Source organism: Triturus cristatus, chromosome 4_1 (genome assembly GCF_964204655.1).
Source record: "Triturus cristatus chromosome 4_1, aTriCri1.1, whole genome shotgun sequence".
In the NCBI taxonomy this organism is placed as follows: Eukaryota; Metazoa; Chordata; class Amphibia; order Caudata; family Salamandridae; genus Triturus; species Triturus cristatus.
In genome coordinates, this window is record NC_140585.1 from 408,969,032 (window position 1) to 408,988,386 (window position 19,355).

The 19,355-nt window shown below is 42.3% G+C and overlaps 1 protein-coding gene across 3 annotated transcripts in view; it reads right to left on the reverse strand.

The window, feature by feature from the left end:
* PTPRB (protein tyrosine phosphatase receptor type B) overlaps positions 1-19,355 on the reverse strand; it is a 461,363-nt gene that overhangs the window by 213,463 nt on the left and 228,545 nt on the right. The gene's annotated exons all lie outside the window — the stretch shown is intronic.

Consider the following 19,355-nt stretch of genomic DNA (forward strand, 5'->3'; position numbering starts at 1 on the left):
TTGTAACATAAATAGAGCCTTAGTGCATTCTACATCATCCTACCAGCTCGGTACCGTTGTACCCCACCAAGCAATACAGCGCCACTGTAGCCCTTTTCCCTTCTTTGATATAACTCTACCCATACACAACCTAATTGGGTTTAATATGCTTAGTTTAAATGTAAATGTAAATGTGCAGATATTTATATAGCGCAAATCACCAACCGGTCTCTAAGCGCTTGCTTAGGGAACCCGTCCTGGTATTCCCCTGTGAGATAACCCAGCAGGGCATCCACAAGGTGAAAGCCAGGCATCCCGCCGCGAGGGGCCATTGTGGAGATTAAGCAAGCTATTGCCCAGAGTCGCAGAGCGTGAACCCATGAATTGAGTATGCACTGGAGCGAGAATTATCGAGTCCATGGACAATTTATGGACTCAAGACCCAGCCGAGCCGGGAATTTAACCCTGGTCCCGGGCTGACCTCTGCTTCCAGGGCTGCCTACTCTAACCAGTGAGCCACACTTCTCCACTTTTAATGAAGTCATGCTGTCTGATCAGATGCTTGTTTTTGGCACTAAAAATCAATTGAGAGTTCCACTGAATGCTCGAACCATGGTTTAGCCAGAAGACTGGCTTCGGCCAATCCGAAGTCCTCTTAAAATCTCATCCCCATAACAACCCGATCCATCATGTGGTATATGCGGTTTATGCCCCCCCCCCAAAACTAATTTCTTTAATCGCCTTTTTCTAGAAAATATTCTTGCTTCAACTTGAATTCACGTACAATACAAGTATTTATTTAATACACAGAACAGCTATAGCTTTTAAAAGAATTATAGATAAAGCATTATCCTTTGAATTAAAACGGGATAGAGAAACATATAGCTCTATAGTGCTAGACTTGACAACTAGGAACGCCCACACAAATCTCTGCTCCCCTGCCTGACCAAATTGTGTGATCCCTGGCAATTACCTTGTTTCACTGTGCCTCTTTTTCTTTTATAATTGCATTTGAGAGCATCTTAAAATATCTCGGGTTGTGTGTGGTACAAATACCTCTTATATAATTTAAGAGACTTGCTATGTTGCTCCATGCATAATTAAAATCAAGGCCACACATTGGGTACACATGAGAACTGGCATGCCTTTTGGTTCGTCACTGTCATAAGGGTAGTGAAGAGGTGTGATTGTTTCCAAATTCATGGTCCAAATTTAGTGGCATGTGCATACTGGAATACCTTCTGAGGATTCTTTAAGAACTACACAGTGACAACTGGATGTAGGTGGAACTAGATCTTCCCGGGTTCGTATCAAGGAAAATTGCCTTAGAGAATGGGTTGAGACAGGGGTGAGTGCTGGCCCCAATGCTTTTTTACTTATATCTTGCAGACCTGCCGCATGTCCTATCAGAAGCCAAGATTTTCCCCCTTAAAATAGGGGGAAGAAATATATTGTGTCTTCTGTGTGCTAATGATCTCGCAATTGTTGAATTAACACAGGTGGGGCTCCAAATAAGGCTTGAATTGTTTAGCAAATATTGGACCTCCAATGATTTGACCTTAAATACGGATAAAACAAAGATTTACAAATTTGGTAAGAAATGCAAACCTTATTTGTGGGTTATGGTGATAAGCCTGTAGAAGTGGCCACCTCATATAAGTACTTTGGGGTGGTATTTACGGGAAATTGAATTGGGCATTGAACCATGAAATGGGGGCTACCATGGCCTTATCTACAACTCAGGGCTAGCCAGATTTAAGAAAGTTTTTGGTTGTCCCTTACTCTTGCCAATGTTTACCGCATATAGGGCAATGGGGCAGAAGTTTTATGCCTAAGCTCCGAATCAATGTGGGAAAAGTGTGAAGGCAAATGTCTAAGGAAATTGCTTAGGCTACCCAGTGGAGTAATGACCTCTGCTGTAAAAATAGAATCTAATCTGCAATCCTGGAACTTCCTGGCAGGGAAATCGACATTACGCTTTTTGGGGAAATGTGGCAGTGTTGATGATCTAAAGGTTTCAAGCCTGTGCTGTGAAAATTAGAAGCAGTGAACTGTATTGGGCACTGAATGTTAAAGGTAGACTGATGAAAAATGCGAGAAAGTTAAATATTGGGAATTATAAGGTTGTAGAGCCCCAGTCCCTCTCAAAAAAAGACTTTAAAGACATTTGTATCAGGGAATCAAGGCTTACAGATTTACGCTACTTGGCAATGAAGAGGTTGGCTAGGTATGTGTTGAAACCCTGGTAATTAAATCAAACCTATCCCTATTTGTATTTCTTACCTAACTCTCTTCTTCGTCAGTTGCTATTGATATTCCAAGTTGCTTTTAATGTTTAATATTTATATTATAGTAAATTCCAAGGTCTATTGAATATGGAGGGAAACTATATATGTTTTTTATAGTATGATTACTTTAATGTACATTTGCTTTTTGATTGTTTAAGGGCCAGATGTACGACCATGTTTTTGCGGGCGCAAACGGGAAATCGGCCCCTTTCCGACAGCAAAATATGTCTGCCCCATGTACAAACCCTATTTTGCGACCTTGTAACCTATTACCGACTCGCAAAATAGAGTTTGCAACTTGCTATTAGGAAGGGGCGAGCCAAGGGTGTCTCTTCCTAATAGCGAGTCCCAGTAGTATGTACCATTGCTTTGCGACTGCAATTGTGGTCGCAAAACACTCGCTGTTTACCACCTATTTCAAGTAGAGGGTAAGCCACTCACAAACGGTAAGATCAATAGCGTTTCATATTATTTTTTTTATGCATTTCGTTTGCCTTTAAGGGAAACAGACTGCATTTTTTTTTAAAACAGCTTTATTTAAAAAGTCATCACAGACATGGTGGCCTGCTGGCCCCAGCAGGGCATCATCCCTGGGATTGCTAGTCATTCCTAACGGGGTGGCACATTACACCTGCCTCATGAATATTAATGAGGCAGGCAATTTGCGACCCCAATAGGAATCGCAAACAGTGTCTGAGACACTGTTGTCCAATCCTATTTGCGAGTCGCAATTTGGTAGGGTTATACATCTGGTCACACATTCTTTGGATGTTCAACGTTTATTTTATTTCTAAAAACAATTTTTAATAAGTATAATATTCTGCACTGAAGGGAAGCAATCTCACTCGTGTTAAATATGGATTTTTTTGATGTGGCATATGCTCTGGTATAGTGGATGATGTTGTATGTGGTGTGAAATTGTTTTATAAATTGTATTTAATGTGTAAGGATTTTAAGTTGGTTTGACATACTAAGGTCTAAATACTGTGATTTACTACTAGTGCTCTAAAGTAAAGCACTTCCATGAATAAAAAATATACTTTTTTTTAATTCTTAGAGAGTCTTTATCTTATTTAAATGCTTTTGTTGCACAACTTACATCTCAAACATGTTGAGACATGGCTCGAATTAAGGTTCTCAGAGCCAACACAGACCACTGTCTAGGCTCTTGCATGGCTCTCCCTCATAATAATCACAATACCATCTGGTAAATCCCTGTGAGATACTGGGATTACAAGTCCCTTCAGGCCCCAAATGGGGAACAACATGCAAGCCCAGTAATACCTGGTCTAATTCCACATTTCCCCCATTCTGAGGGAAATACTTGGGCCCACACCTGTTAATATTACCTCCTCCTCAGAGCAGGTGGTAAATGATGCAGGGATTTTTGTTTCTCAGTGGTGGGTATAGTCAGGGAACAGGAAGCAACCGGAGTACAGAGATACTTTCCCATCAGCTGGAGGAGATTTTTCTGATTTTGCCCATAAAGTATGAGGGCGAGCGGGTGCAGGGCCCAGGAGCTGCTCAGAAGTCTCTGAATCTGGTGTCCCAGGGGTCAGAATTATCTCGAACAGTGTTAAAAATGAGAATCTTTTGCATGGCATTCCCCAGATGATTTACTTCTTTTACTAAACCCATTTTTTTGGCCACAGGACTCTGCACACTTTATTCCTGCTAACTAGTGGTAAGGTACTTGAGCCCTCCATGTTAAACATGGTACAATTGGTATACACATGAATGGGTTCTTTATTCAGTTTACTTATAATTCCCTAGTATATCCTCTTCCGTGCGTCGGATGACCCCCGGACGTCTGACGTCACGGTGGGCGTGTGCGGAAGATGGCCAGGGGCATTCTGATTCGCTCATGCATAGAATCCGCCCGCACAGTGGGGGAATGCGCGCCGCATCGAAGCGTATATGGTAACACATGCACCCATTACCTGTTAATTAAAAACTACTAATGGGCTGCAACACTTATTGTGCCAACCATTTAAGTAGCATTATAAAGCATGTCTTCAGTGCTGCCTTTCCAGCCTGTGCATGCAATTTTAAACTACCATTTCAATTTTGTAAAATAAACCTTTTGCCAGGACTAAACATTCTTCTGTGATACTTAGAAGTCTCCCCTAAGGTAGCCCCCAAATGCCCATAGGGCAGAGTGCATGATATTTAAAATGTAGACCAGTGGCAAGGTTGGCTCTCTCACAGAAAAACACAAGAAGTGCCCCTTCCTGCACAAAGACAATCCTGCATACAGTGGAAGCACCGTTGTACCATGGTGCAAGGGTGCTTACATTGGCGCTAGGCTTCCAAAATGGGGCAAGCGCCGGGAGAAAGGACAAGAATGCACCATATTGTTTAAATACTTGCATTCCTGCCCGTTCACTTTGGTGTAGGGCAAAGCAGCAAGGTGCCTTGCTGCACCGCCCTACGTCAAAATTCCATAACTAAGTCCTTAAAGTTCCAGACTTACACAGTACATTTCTATCAAAGACGAGGCCTTACTGGGCACGGACTTCACCCCCTTGGAGATTTCCCACTTTCTTCAATGGCCACACGAGGAGCTCGCTTTCCAGCAACCCACCATCTTTGAGCTCGCTTCGGGTCCAGCTTGCAGCTTGCCCTGCCGATGATTTGTTGATGACCACTTTTTCTCCTGAAAAAATTCTAATTCTGAAGGTAAATTTTTCACTGGGATGAACCTGGTTCCTGTAACCGACCTACGCTCCATCAAGGTTGGCCTTAACTTTTGACTTTGACCCGGCCAACAGTGACCAGATAAATGCAGTTGGTGCATTATGGTCTTTTTCATTCGAACTTTTAAAATGAGGATATATACTAACTGTTTTTTTGTAGTTTAGGTGTCATTTTATTTATTAAAATATTCTCAATTTTTCTAAATTGGTTTGGGATTTTTGTTGTGTTGTCACTTTATCACTGTTGAGTACTGCAAAAATACTTTACACATTACCTGAAGGTTAAGCCTAATGGTTTTTGTGCCAAGCTACCACAGGCTTATTTAATGATTTGTGGTCCACCGCCCTAAACTAATACTCCAATTTCTTACATTTAGTGTTTGACTGTGTGATAATTCCAGCGCAGGGACACCAAAAGGCTTGTACTTGCCCAGAGGGGTATTCCCCCAAGTATACCACTCCGGGCAACATGTATTGAGAGCCTGTTTTTTAACATTATTAGGCAGAGTACATTCTTGCGTCATTCCAGCCTGTAGGATTCAGTTTTGTATGTTAAAGTGCAAACTATTTTTAAATCTTCACCAAAATCTATGAAAAGCATCACAAGTTTCCGTAGTAACATTTTCTCTTCTCTAAAACAATGTGAAAATCCTAACTTTTAAAACAATTTATGTTGCATCCCTGTTTAACAACAAGCATTGACATAGCCAATAGGTCTCGCCTTTGGGACCTTATAAGTGTTTAGTTATCCATCACAATATCCTTGGTGCAATAACATAAAGTGTTGCATGGCTAAACACTTATATGGTCCCAAAGGCGAGACCTATTGGCTATGCCAATGCTTGTTTATTTTGAAAAGCTTTTCAGACCAGCTATAAATATTGCTGAAGAAAGAGTGAAATCAGCTTAGACTGGTATTAAGGATTGTGTAAACCGAGTTTGTGCGTGCGCCTCAAAGTGCAGAAAGAATATCGTATTGAAAAAGAGGAGGCCACAGTGGCACAAACGTGAGATTTCTAGCATTGGCCAAAAAGATTGAGTACGTTTTACAGTGAAGGGAGCTCTTAAAGGTTGTGAGGCTAAAAAAAGGGGACCCACAACAGTGAAGCAGAGAATATATTCAAAGTAAAAAGAAAGCACCGTACCTGGAAATAACAGTACAAGACAAAGTGAAAATGGAGCGAGCCATAGTGTGGTGCCTCACTAATAAAATGAAGATGAAAAGACCATAATAATGAAGAATGTACTTGTATAGTGCATAGGAAAATAAATAGGGGATGCTAAATATGATAATATAATAATTTACAGTAGAGAAAAGCCTCAATATAGTTTTGGTCGCAGTGCGATATGGAAAGTGGGAATATAAAGGTGACCACTGTCTGTGCCAGAAGCAATAAGTCATGCACAGTCTTAGGTACACTTGGGGGGGAAAAGGAAAAAACCTGGTGATTTAATGGGATCCCAGCCGGTTTCATTTACATTAAATACTCAACAATCCAAAATTGACTAAAAAGTCTCATGAATTGTTGGAAACACATTCCCAAAGTACCTAGTTAAAGCAGCCATAGAGATGGAAGCGGTAAGTGTTTGTAGAAAAGACGTAGTAAGTACAAATATGTAAAGGTCAGAAGCATACCTATACGCTTCCGAACGAACAGCCCGCAAGGTATGTGGTTAATCTGGAAGATTATTGTGGTGCTCTAGTATGGCTCCAAAATAAAATGAAAGAGTCAAATATCTGTGTAGGGGAGGTCGATTAAATAACAAAGCCGCTGCCATAACACGGTTCTGATAGATCCCCGTTCGGAAAACGAACACAATGTTTTGTGACACGTACCTGTGGTTAAGCGACGTGGCGCACATGAAAAGTACTAACGTAAGTTAGAAAGTGCGACTTCAATCTTTGATAAGCCTTTAATAATTGGAAATGCAGGAAGTAAAGTAGTGTGCATTTAAGTGCGCAGAACAACTTAGCGATAAAAAACAAAGCATTGGTAGTTTACCTTTGCAAGTATAGCCGGTCTTCCCAAGAGCCTTATCGGAATAGAGTAAACCGGCATGTGTAACAGGCTCTGCATTTGAGTTTTTTCAAGTAGCCCAAAGAGAAAAAGGACTGCCAACTGGCAGTGAGCTATCGAATTGCAAAAGCGGTCACAAGCCCGGGAGAGGTGCGCGCGCGAGCGCTCTCTAAAAGGAATTTAAAAAAAAAACCATGGCGAAGATGTGTGCGTGTGTGCACACGCATCCTGCTCTTTTTCAAAGCACATTCTCGTGCTTGTGGCGCGTGGCTGCGCACTCCCGCAAGCCGTATGTCGCCACAAGCATGAGTATGTGCTTTGTAAAAAGAGCTGCATGACGGCTAAAGGTCTCCTACTCAGTGCATGCGTACTGCGTAGGCGAGACCTAAAAATGGCCCTGTAGAAAACATATATATATAATAATAATAATAATAATAATAATAATAATGCGATTTGTAAAGCACATAGCTACTCCTTGCGGAGTGTCCAGTGCTAGGGTGCTGACACAGTGGGCAAGGGGTTACCCAGTCTGATGGAAAATCTCACTCGAAGCCAAAAAGCCAAGTGTTTTACTTCTTTCTGAATAGGAGTTTGTGAGTCCTTAATTGCGATTATTAAGGAATCGCAATTAGGGACTCTCAGAAGCCTATGCATGTAGAAATCACTATTAAAATAGCGATTTCTAAACATTCCTTAATTGCGACTCGCAAAATACAGAGTAATTTCTCTGTATTTTGCAGCCCCAAATAGCGAATTTGCTATATCTAAGGGGTACATGCATTGCATTTAAGGAATCGCAAATTGCAATTCCTTAAATGCAATCCTTAAATGCAATCGCAATTTAAGAAATCGCAATAAATTGCGATTTCTTAAATTCCGAGTGCCTTACACTTTGATGCATCGCAAAAGGCTTTTTTGCGGGTGCAAACGGCCGATTTTTGCAAATCCCATCGTTTGCGCTCGCAAAAAACGTTGATGCATGTGCCTGTCTATGCCTTGTTGGGAGCCAGTGTAGTTTTCGCAGCGCGGGTCTCATAGAGGCCTGACTAGAGAGCTTTAACAATGTACAATACGCTGTGCTCTGTATGTAGAATATAGCAAGCTTCATTAGAAGTGCATCAGCAACATGCATCAATTCCTGCAGCTTTTTTCCCATGCACTGGTGCTTTTCTTCTAGAGCACACAGGCTTTTTCAGTGAAAAGCCTGCTGAGAGGGGGCCAGAGTGCGGCGTCCTAGCAAATGTCCTAATGTCAGTTCAGGCCAGATTAGAGATACCTCAGTTTAGAATCGAACACTCCAGGTTTTCACCCTCGCAATGAGCGTGAGCATATCAAAGTTCTGTAAAGTACAAACTGGTAGTGAAAAATGCTGCATTCCAGCACAGAACTGCGACCAAAATATGCAAGTTCTGGGAGTTGCATTTCGGACGTTGTGCTTGATTTGGCTGAGTTATATTAATGTGAAAATGATTTTACTATGCGGAGAAAAAACTTTGTACAGACAAAGGAGATGGAATATCAGGAAATATGTGAATAGCGAAAATCGGTAACTGCTAAAAAATATAAAATAGCTTTGCATGCCCCTCGTTTAAATGCAATACTTTTCATTTAGCCAGACATGTCTTACTTGGTTACCAGCCGCCACTCAATAATGACTTCCTTTCCCTTAGGTGCGCCTGGTGGGAGGCACCTTTGTTCATTTTAATCTGCAGCAAGCCTTTCTAAAATGCAATCTCACCCTGCAAGCATTGGATGTTTCAGTTCCTCCTCTTTTACTGTCTTATCTTGCTGTCCCCGTCGTAGATAGTTCCCTGCAAAATTTCACTGTCCAGCAGCTGAGGACGGAAGTTCCGCACCTTTGTTTACTTCGCTCCCTCACAAATATTTGGAATACGAGTGACGACAGCAGCCCTTGGACAAACAGACTGCAAGCTATTAAAAGGCAACTATTAAAGTAAATTGACCTTCTGTTAAATGAGGTTACTCAAACGATTCCTTCTTTCAAAATCCCAGAAATCTTACTTCACCACTTTTTCCTTTATTTGCAATATTTAATTACTGAAAAAATAAGGGCCTCTTTTACAAGAGAGTACCTCAGCGTGGCACCGCAAGCCCTTTGGCTGCGCCACGCTGTGGCAATTTCAAACCACATGGATGCATCACATCTATAAGGATATGACGGATCCCTTTGGTCTCCCCTGCGGTGGTGCACAATTAGCTGCCATGCGCCGACGCAGGCACCCTTGCACCATGGTGCAAGGATGCCTGAGTCACGGGGAGGATTATTTATGTGCAGGGAGTTGTCCCTTCCTGCACATAAACAAGCTGAAATGGCGTTTTTCAACATCTATGTGTGCTGCATTAGCACACATTGAACTTGTAAAACTTCATGTTTTTAATGATTGTATATGTGCAGGAACAATCATAAGAGGTGATTTCCTTGTTCTCTGTGTAGAAAGAGGAAAAAAACGAAGATGAAATTAATACATTTCTCCTTGTTGCGCCTCCCTACACCTCCCCTGGGGAGGAGTAGCATTCAGACGCATATCTAGGACTACGATTTCTCGTAAATCTGAAAATGTGTCAGGTTGTATGGGTGTTGCATGGGAACACCGACGGCAAAACCGATGGAGCACCCCTTTCGCGAAAAGTGCTGCGTGTAATAGGGCCGTAATTACAAGAACGGGAAAAGCTACGCAGGGTGCCTTTTTGTGTGCTTGTATATATGGGGCAGCAAAATGCACTGCCGGTTTGTCACAAATAGTGTAAATAAGCCCCTTAACGTCCAAAATAGCACTCAAGGGATTTATCCCTACCATAAGCCTGTTTGGAGACAATTCTATCAGCTAGACAGTCTAGTGGTGCTAGGGCAGGTATGAGGAGGGACATGAGAAAGCACTGATATTTGACAGCTAATACAAACATTATATAAATCATAATGGTGCATTTCAGTTCTAGTCTGACGGTCCAGCAGTGCATTGTCCTAACTTGGGGCAACAGCAGGTTTTGAGACCACTCATTGTCCACACATCAGCACACAGTGAAGTGGCTGCATGTGAACAGGATGGTGTTGGAGGACCTGAAAATGGCGGCTGTAGCAGAAAAAGCAGGTGAACAGTGGCAACAGAATGATGGTGCTTGGCCATTATGGCAGTGTTAGAAGAGAAAAGAAGAGAAAAGACGCTTGCATAGTGACGGATGGGTATCTCGCAGTAAGTGTCCCAGCTGCAATAATATCTGGAGCCTTAGCGCTGATTTGTGTTGTTGTGTGCAAACACGGATCATGCGTGTGCACCATAACATAGGCCTGTCTTATGGCTTATGGTCTTGTTAAAGAGGGAGGGGTGCCCAAACCCATGCCGTCATAGTAGTTAAAGGCTTCTGCCTTTGCCAGGAGTTAGGTAGCACAAGCGCAGTGGTTGCAGCATACTTTGTAGTGATCAGTTGGAGTAAACAGGCCTTCTTACCTGTGTCACTGCTGTAATGCCTAGAGGCTAACTCATGTAAAGTTCTGCTGCTGTGGGGTTAACTCACCCTTGGCCAACATCAAGTTAGTATGTAGTATTGTGCAGTGCACGTGTTGTTGTATGCATATGCTGGGTGTATGTGTGCCTGTGAATGGTACAATACATGGAAGACTCTGGGTTCCATTTTGGGTAGGATACCAGAAGTCCCACATTTCCCTGGACAGTCCTGGTTTTCAGAGGACTGTTCCGGTGTACCAATACTTTTCTTAATATTAAATACATGTATCGGTTTTTGGGACTGAAGTCAAGCCGTCCTGCAAAGGAGAATAGAAACATATGCTCTCGTTTCCACTGGGACCCTCAAATTCTGAAATAATGTATCTGTTTCTTTCGTTCAACGTAGGAGGTCAGCTGAATGCTCCCAGCAGAGGGGAAAAAGAGTGGGGAGGAGGTCCTACCATAGTTAATATTAGTAAACCTAGCCTTGTCCTGGTTTATTCGTAGCCTTGTAAATATATATACAGGGAATGTGGCTAAAATGATGGGTAGAAGAAGACTCCTAAAACCTGATATTTTCTTGTTGGGTTTACTGCCAAGTCAAAAGAAAAAGAGAGCTGATACAGACGCATAGTCTTCTTCCTAGTGGTAGCAAAAAAAGTATTGTCATAACTTGGAAATAAGATAACGCATACTAGACACAATCAATTGCACACAGAACTACTCTTCAATACAAAGAATTATAATGTTTCAATAACTCTGCACACCTATGATGCATTAGAAGGGCATGTGTTTTGTAAACACACCCATTAACTGGACACAGGCTGTACAAAATTAGGTAGAAAAGTAATGTGGTATTTACAGGCCTCTATGTACACACTCATTGGATGATGTCATCAGTGATGCCATCAATAATGTCATTTGAGATGCCATAAGTGATCTCATAAAACATGTCATGAGCAATGATGAAGATGAAGATGATTTTTTTTTATACAGCACGACAAATACCCTAGGGTGTCCAGGCGCTATACCAATCACATACCAATCAGACTGGAAGAGTAAGAAAATTAGACCTTAAGATTCTGCCTTAAAAAGCCAGTAAAAAAATATATATATACCAAAACATAAAAAATCTCCCATTTTTAGGACCTTCCTGAATTTTAACAGGCTGGATTCTCTTTTAAGCGAGAATGGCAGAGAGTTCCACAGTTTAGTTGTTATAGTGGTGAAGCTCCTGCCGTCCCACCTAACCCTACTAACTCTAGGAACAGTTAAATTTCCAAGGTCGAATGACCTAAGGGATCTTGCTGGAGTATATGGCTTAAAAGAATTCGCCAGCTGCCTTCTTCCTGAGTTGTTAAGTGATTTAAAGGCAAAGCAGAGTGATTTAAACTGGATCCGTTTAGCTACCGGCAGCCAGTGCAAATGGAGTAAAGCTGTGGAAACGGAGTCAAATTTGTCAATTCCTAGAAGTACTCTTGCTGCTGCATGTTGAGCAGTCTGCAGCTTTTGAATGCTGCACTTAGAAGCACTCGTAAACAGGGCATTACAATAGTCCAATCTTGATGATATCAATAGGAGACCACTGTTTTCCTTAAATTCATTACTATTGAGGGGAGAATATTCCTCAAGACTTTGAGGATATAAAAACAAGCTGAGGTGACCAAATTTGTTTGTGCTTCAAATGACAGCTTAGTATCAAAGATGACTCCTACATTTTTGGCTGTAGGCACTGGTTTAGGTAGAGGACCAAGTTGAGCCGGCCACCAATCAGTCCAGAATTAGGGAATGTTCCCAAACTCCAATACCTCGATCTTGGATGAGTTCAACTACAAACAATTGTCTGTCACCCAATTAGCTATATGGCTCATGCAGTCATGAAAGCTGATGGCTATGGGTCCAGATGAAATGCTCACAGAGACAATATTCTGAGTATCGTCTGCGTACGATACGAGAAAAAAACCATAGCATTTTATTAATCTGGCCAGAGGTGTAACATAGAGATTGAAAAGCGTTGGGCTCAGGGAAGAAACCTGAGGAACTCCACACGAAAGCGAAAAGGAAGGTGAGACATAGTTTCCCAGCGCAACCACATGAGACTGGTGAGCCAGGAATCAGTGCCCCGGTGCCCACCCAGGGGGAGCCCTAGGGCCCCCTGGGCTCCAACTGGCTCCCCGCATATTGCATGAGCCAGCATTGCTCCTGCCCACCAGGCAGAAGCAACATCTTCTTTTGTTTCTCCGCCCGCATCAGTGTGGGTAGGAAAACAGAATACAAGTCTGCTCCCAGCTTGCAAGAGCATTTTTAAAGCTGACACCCGCTAGGAGCAGACTTTGTGTTTACTTCCTTTTGGCAAGCAAATTGAAAATGCTCCCACCAGATGGGAGCAAACACGTTTCCCTACCAACACCGGTATGGGCAGGGAAACCACTGTGTCCTGCGGGTGGGCTCCCGGGACACAGCAAGTTAGCCAGCCCTAGGGGATGGAGTTTCTAGGGCCATTAAAGGCTCAGGGCGATGGGGGCGCGTGGCACTCATCCCTTTAAACTTAGGTGATGGATGAGGGCCACAGATCCTTTTTAAGGCAGCCCCCTCCCCTTAAAAAACCATTTTGGGCCCCGCAGAATGGGGGTCCGTGGGGCTGAATATGACTTAAAGAGGGGGCGTGTGCCCCATCCTCTAAATAATTAAGTTGGGACCTACAGGATGGGGTCCCCAGGGCCAAAAATGGCCCAGGGAGGGAGGGGGCAGCTTGCTCTCTCCCCTCAATAAATGGACTGGGCCCCGGGGAATAGAGCCCCCAGGGAAAAAATGGCTCAGGGAGGGGGGCAGTGTTAACCACTTCCCTTAAAGATGCAATGAGGCCCTGGGGGATGGGGTCCCTGTGGCGCTAATTGGGCTAGGGAGGAGGCTCTACTCACTCACCTCTCCCCATATGTATATAACAAAATGGTAGCCGCCACTTTATTTATTTATTTATTTTGCCACAATCTTGCGGGACTCACGCAGGGTTGTGGCAAATTTTGTCAAGTTTTTTGCTTTTGGTCTTGAGGGGGAGCAGTCTGAGTCCTGCAGGAGTGGATTGAACCAAGGGAAAAATATCTCCTGGGCCAATCAGAACGCTCTATTTTTAAACTTGCACTCCAGCGAACCTCTAGTGGACCGAACCATCCAGACATAGAAATATTTTTAAACCTACTTTTTTTCTAAAACTACTGGATGGATGTACACCAAATCACAACACGCATAGTCTGCGGACCAAGATCAAATTTCCTGCCAAATTTGGTGTAATTCCTTTCAGCAGTTTTTGCTGTAGCCCTGCTTAAAATGTCTATGAAAAATACATGGGGAAATATGCTGTTTTGACCCCCTTTTTTCTCACCCCTGCTTTATGGATCACCTCGAAACGTTCACATGCACACAATGGAGGAGTAAGAGGCAGTGTTAGGTTTCCCAAACTTATTGAGGTTTTCCCCAAACCTTTTGCCTGCTCCCCTCCTGTTTGCTGAAATTCATTTTTGTTGGATTTAGGGTTCTTGGCACATTACCAATATTAACCAGTGCTGAAGGGCTTGTGCTTACACCTTAAAACAAGGTAAAATTGATAAACAAGAAAAAAGCTGATGAGAGGCATCCCAAAAGATCAACAATGGTACAGGACACAGAAAGAAGAGTTAATTTAGCAGGTGTTTGTTGATTTCTGATGCAAGTCTTTTCCTTCCAAGATCCTTTGTACATTTGTGGAAAGAGCCAACGCGTTTCACCCTTCACGGGGCTTCTTCAGGGCAAGGATAAAGTGAAGAAATTGCTTCTTTTTTAAAAAATTTTTATTGTAGTCCATAATTATTGCAATACATTAATTACATTAAGATCAAAATGTTGATTAAATAAACGAGAATTACAATCAGGCATATCATTAAATTTCCAAAAATGTATAAATATCACAGAGATTACCTAAAGCACTTAAATATCAGGGAGAAATACATTCAAAACAAAACAATAACCCCTCCCAAACTTAATCAAAATATGTGACCCAGATTTTTTCAAACTTCCTAAGGCCCTCCACCCGAAGTGCATAAATACGTTCACTTCTTCTAACCGCTTGCATTTTATGAACCCACTCCAGGGCAGAGGGAATCAAATCAGTACGCCACCTTTGCAATAGCAATGATGTAGCTACTGCCATTAAAATGTATAAAAATGTTACCAATTGATCGCAAATGAAAAGGTCTGGGTCAAAACCGAAAATAATTAACAGATCGTTCATTGCTAATTGAATACCACATTCAGCTTCCAAATAACAAAAAATGTCCTCCCAATACTTCTGATTCTTAGAACATTGCAGCATAATATGCGACCAATTGGCTGAGGGATGGATATTACAGAGGAAGCAGTTTGCTGAGTGATTGGGATACATTTTTGAGAGAGAAAGAGGGCTTCTGTAAAGTTGCCATTTACTAAAAAACAACATCCTTCGCCAATTCGCCCCTCTTAATGTACGAAAATTCAATTTATTAACGACCGACCATAAATTAACAGAGATCTCAAAATCTTCGTGGTCCTTCCATTTTTTTATTGCCTTTTGTCCATGATCCAATCCCCTAATTGAGGCTAAACGTTTTCTCCATATCCCGGGATTTCTGCCAGAAGTATCCTCTAGGAGTTCAGTAACCAATTGATGTTGTTTGCCAATTTGAGAAGCATCTAGCTCAACAAAAAATTTAAGGAGGATATTATATGACCCTAAAAGAATAGAATCATTAACAATTACTTGCGACATTTCAGTCAAAGTCAGCCATCCTCCATTCCTCAGAAAGTCTGAGAGCTTACAGAAACCTACCGAGGTCCATTTTGCAGTAAGTTCAGAAGATTGCGTAATTCCTGCTAATGGTAGAATGCTGGATAATAAGGAGGCTGAATTAATTACAGGAATGAAGTATCTTTTATAAAGTGCTTGTCGTTTCTTAAAAAACCAATGAAGACACGTTCACATGCACACAAGGGAGGAGGAAGAGCCAGTGTTAGGCCTCCCACACTTAGGGAGGTTTTCCCCAAACCTTTTGCCTGCTCCCCTCCTGTTTGCTGAAATGCATTTTTGTTGGCTTTAGGGTTCTTGGCACATTACCAATATTAACCAGTGCTGAAGGGCTTGTGCTTACACCTTAAAACAAGGTAAAATTGATATACAAAAAAAAGCTGATGAGAGGCATCCCAAAAGATCAACAATGGTACAGGACACAGAAAGAAGAGTTAATTTAGCAGATGTTTGTTGATTTCTGATGCAAGTCTTTTCTTAGCAAGATCCTTTGTACATTTGTGGAAACAGCCAACGCGTTTCACCCTTCACGGGGGCTTCTTCAGGGCAAGGATAAAGTGAAGAAATTGCTGATGCCAGCGTAAAAAATCCAAAAGGAGCACCAACAGTGAACGTATTGTTGAAGCGTCACTATTGATGGACGATGTCTCTAGTGTTCATAGGCTCAAAGTGTCTGTGAGTCAAATCTCCAAGCAATCCCATGTCCGCCTGAAACTGATGCCCATAAGTGGGTCCCTTGCTCACTTTGCCACAGGATTCAAGATAGCCTGGCTGATCAGGGGTGTTAACCTGAAACCAGTCCCATGATGCTTGTTTCTGGTCCAGGGAAGACCTGGCTTGGCAGTTCAGGCTGGACTGTTTGCATGAGACTGGTGCATGCCCGAGCCTGACTGAAGATCTGAACCTAAGCAAGTGTTCCCACATCTGTGAGAAGGATCAGAGGAAGTTATCTTCTCAGTGGAAAAAGCGCCATTGGATGCCAAGCTGCTGCCCCTGAAGAGCAGTGAATGCTCCTCACGATGCAGTCTTTCTTGACATCTGCGAGAGAAATGTTCCCAGGGACACTGGTAGCGCAACCCCTGCAGGAACGGGTAAAACTGATCACAGGGCCGGAAGGCCCTGGTGCAACTTGTTCTGCCTCATATCGCCTTTGGAGCTGGAAAACTTGAGCCTACAAGAATCATAGAGGGGGTGTCCTACAGATCTTGCGCCAGTGACGCCGCAAGGCCACAAAACTATCCCTGCTAATCCTTGTCATTAATGAAAAGGTCATCATTATGGAGCTGAGTTTAAAATTCACTGCAGTGGGATATAAAACACATCCCTGTAGATCTGATCTTTCGTCAAGCATTTCCCAGTTCATCATTGTCAAGTGCACACAAAATCCCCTTCAACACAATGACAGGTGAGGTGCGTATCTCTTGGGGGCAGCAAAAGACCCTTTGAAGTTCCATTTTGAGATAATAAGAATTTTTATCTTCATTGTTTTGTGAAATTTCTATTCACTTCAGTATTTCTTAAATCACAGGAATTACTCAAAATGGTCTCCTTTGTAATTGTATGACACTCAAATAGGTACAGTGCAGTTTTGTAGGACTGTGATGGAAGGCTCTGTGAAGATGTGCCTGCTGGTATATGTTGCATCTGGTGACACTACTTGTTTGCATGTAGGTAATAAAAGGAAGTTCACTGAAAAAAAGTGTTTGTATCATCTATGATAAATATTTGTTACAGGTTAAACATGTCTTAGTAGCTCTGGAACTGACCTCCCGTTGTCTTCAGAATGGGTGTGGAAACAAATCCCCAAGTATTTATTTGTAGCCACTGTCTATTTCCGGCCGTGTGATTGCACCTGCGTAGCATAGTGCATCCCGATGCCTCATTCTAAATTGTTTCTTCATAATGTACATCCAGAAGTTTTACATAACTGCCTTATTTCTTACATTTGGCCCGAAATAGACTCATTTAAGTTGGTCCTATGCAATGTCATCTGCACAGCAGCCTATTCTACAAACCATCACTTACGCAGGCACATTCACACAGCATTAAAGCCATCACGACCAGCACCTCTGCTTTTTCACAGACAAGATCACCATCGCTGGAGGTTCTTGGCTCACCTGCAGCCAGGGCACCATAAGACTGGAGAATACGAAGTGTAAGAAGGAAGATACAAGACAGCAGACCCATTTCATTTATGCACCCAAGATGTGGAACAACATCCCCATATCCATCAGGACACTGCTCCATTTTCAACGAACACTAAATCACGAAGCATTATCTGCCCACAAACCAGCTACCTCTCCTGCACTCACTGACAAAATCTGTTACTTTGACTCTGACTTTTGACATTGTGTTGTGGTTTTGCTTCTCTCTCTTTTCCTTTCCCTTCCATATCCTTGTGCCCTGTCTTTCTTTCCTTCCTATCCCTGTTGCTGGGCTGCGTCCCTGCATTTCATGTGTCATTGCTTGACAACAGAATTAGGGGTGGGCGGAATTTGCGAAAATCACTTTCGCAAACTATCGTGAAAATGTTAAAAATCTCCGCAAACACGCAGAAATATCGCGAAGACGCGGAAGTTTTTTTCCCGCCCGTTTGCGGTATTTTCTGCGTGATTGCGGCTCGCCAACTTACCCATGCGGTTGCTCACGGGTGCGAGATCTCAATCATCTCATACTCTTGTGGTGCATGATCGCGAGAAGAAAGACGTGATCGCGCAACGAATGACGTGATCGCGTGACAAATGATGTTAATGCGGGCGCGAACTGTCGCGAGATAGCGCAAATGGCTACCAACAATCCAACATCTCGTGGAGAACGCAACCGGATCGGGAAAACTAGTCGGCGAACGCGGGGATTCAGGTAAGGCGATCGCGCGCACGCGAGAATGTATTTCTTTACAGCGCGAGCAAGAAAAAAAATTCCGGTAAGATGCGGATTGCGGGAATTTTGACATTTTCGCGCTCTCCGCGGAACACGAAAATGTCAAAGTAAGATTCTTGTTTCTTTGGCATGTCTGTGATGCTCACACTTATTCTTCATCTTCTCGCTATCAATGGTATTTTACATGAAGTGCCTCACAAGTATGATTTTGGTTTCCTTGGCATGTCAGTGATGCACACAGTTTTTTCAATACAGTTGTGTCTTCTACAGTTTGGAAGCAGCTTTTCTCTACGGCGTGTCAGTGATGTGCTCACTTTCAAGTGTATTTTTGTACACATCATTTTTATGTTAGTAAACTATATTACAGTTTCAGGTACTGTGTTATTGTGCATTACGATTACTTACATGAGTTAGGGTTCCTGATCATCTACAGTTTGGGAATCAGTCATTTATTCATTTATTTTCTCTCTTTATTTATCACAGAATTGTGTGATGTTAGTTAAGTGATTGTGTACTTTTATTGCAATTGCTTTTATTTCATACTTGCTAACTTTCTTCGTAGTGTTTTCTTTAAGATGGCTTCTTCTAGCATGTCTCAACCGCCACAATTTCTCTCTGATGTAGGTGATCCCATCTTACCTTGGAAGAGATGGAAGTCTTTATTTGACTCTTATTTGTTAGCTATTCGGAGAGAAACGTTTTCAACTTTGAGGAAACAAGCTACGCTATTACATAATTTGGGAGTTGAGGACAGGCATGTTTACGACAGTTTGGATGAAATTGTTTTGGGGCGTAGACAGGGCGAACCTGACAACGTTTATGATATGTCTGTTATGATGCTTGAAATACATTTTAGCTCAAAAATGTATGTCATTTTGGAACGCCACACATTTTTTCTAGAATTCAAGGTAAGCAAGAGAAGATTGGTAGCTATGTGGCTACTCTGAAAATGTTGTCTCGTACCTGTGAGTTTGAACAACTCACTGATTCTCTTATTAGGGATCAGATTGTTAGGTGCACCAATGATGTAAAAGTTCAACAGAAGCTCCTTGCTAAGAATCCAGATCGCAAAGAAACTTTATCTATTGTGGAAAGCATGGAAAATACTAATATGTGGGTGCGCGAAATGAGAGTGGAGAAAAGTCGTGATGTTGCTGTACATGACAAAGCCGTTCATGAAGTTAAGAATGATGATTTCGAGAGAGATGATTCCA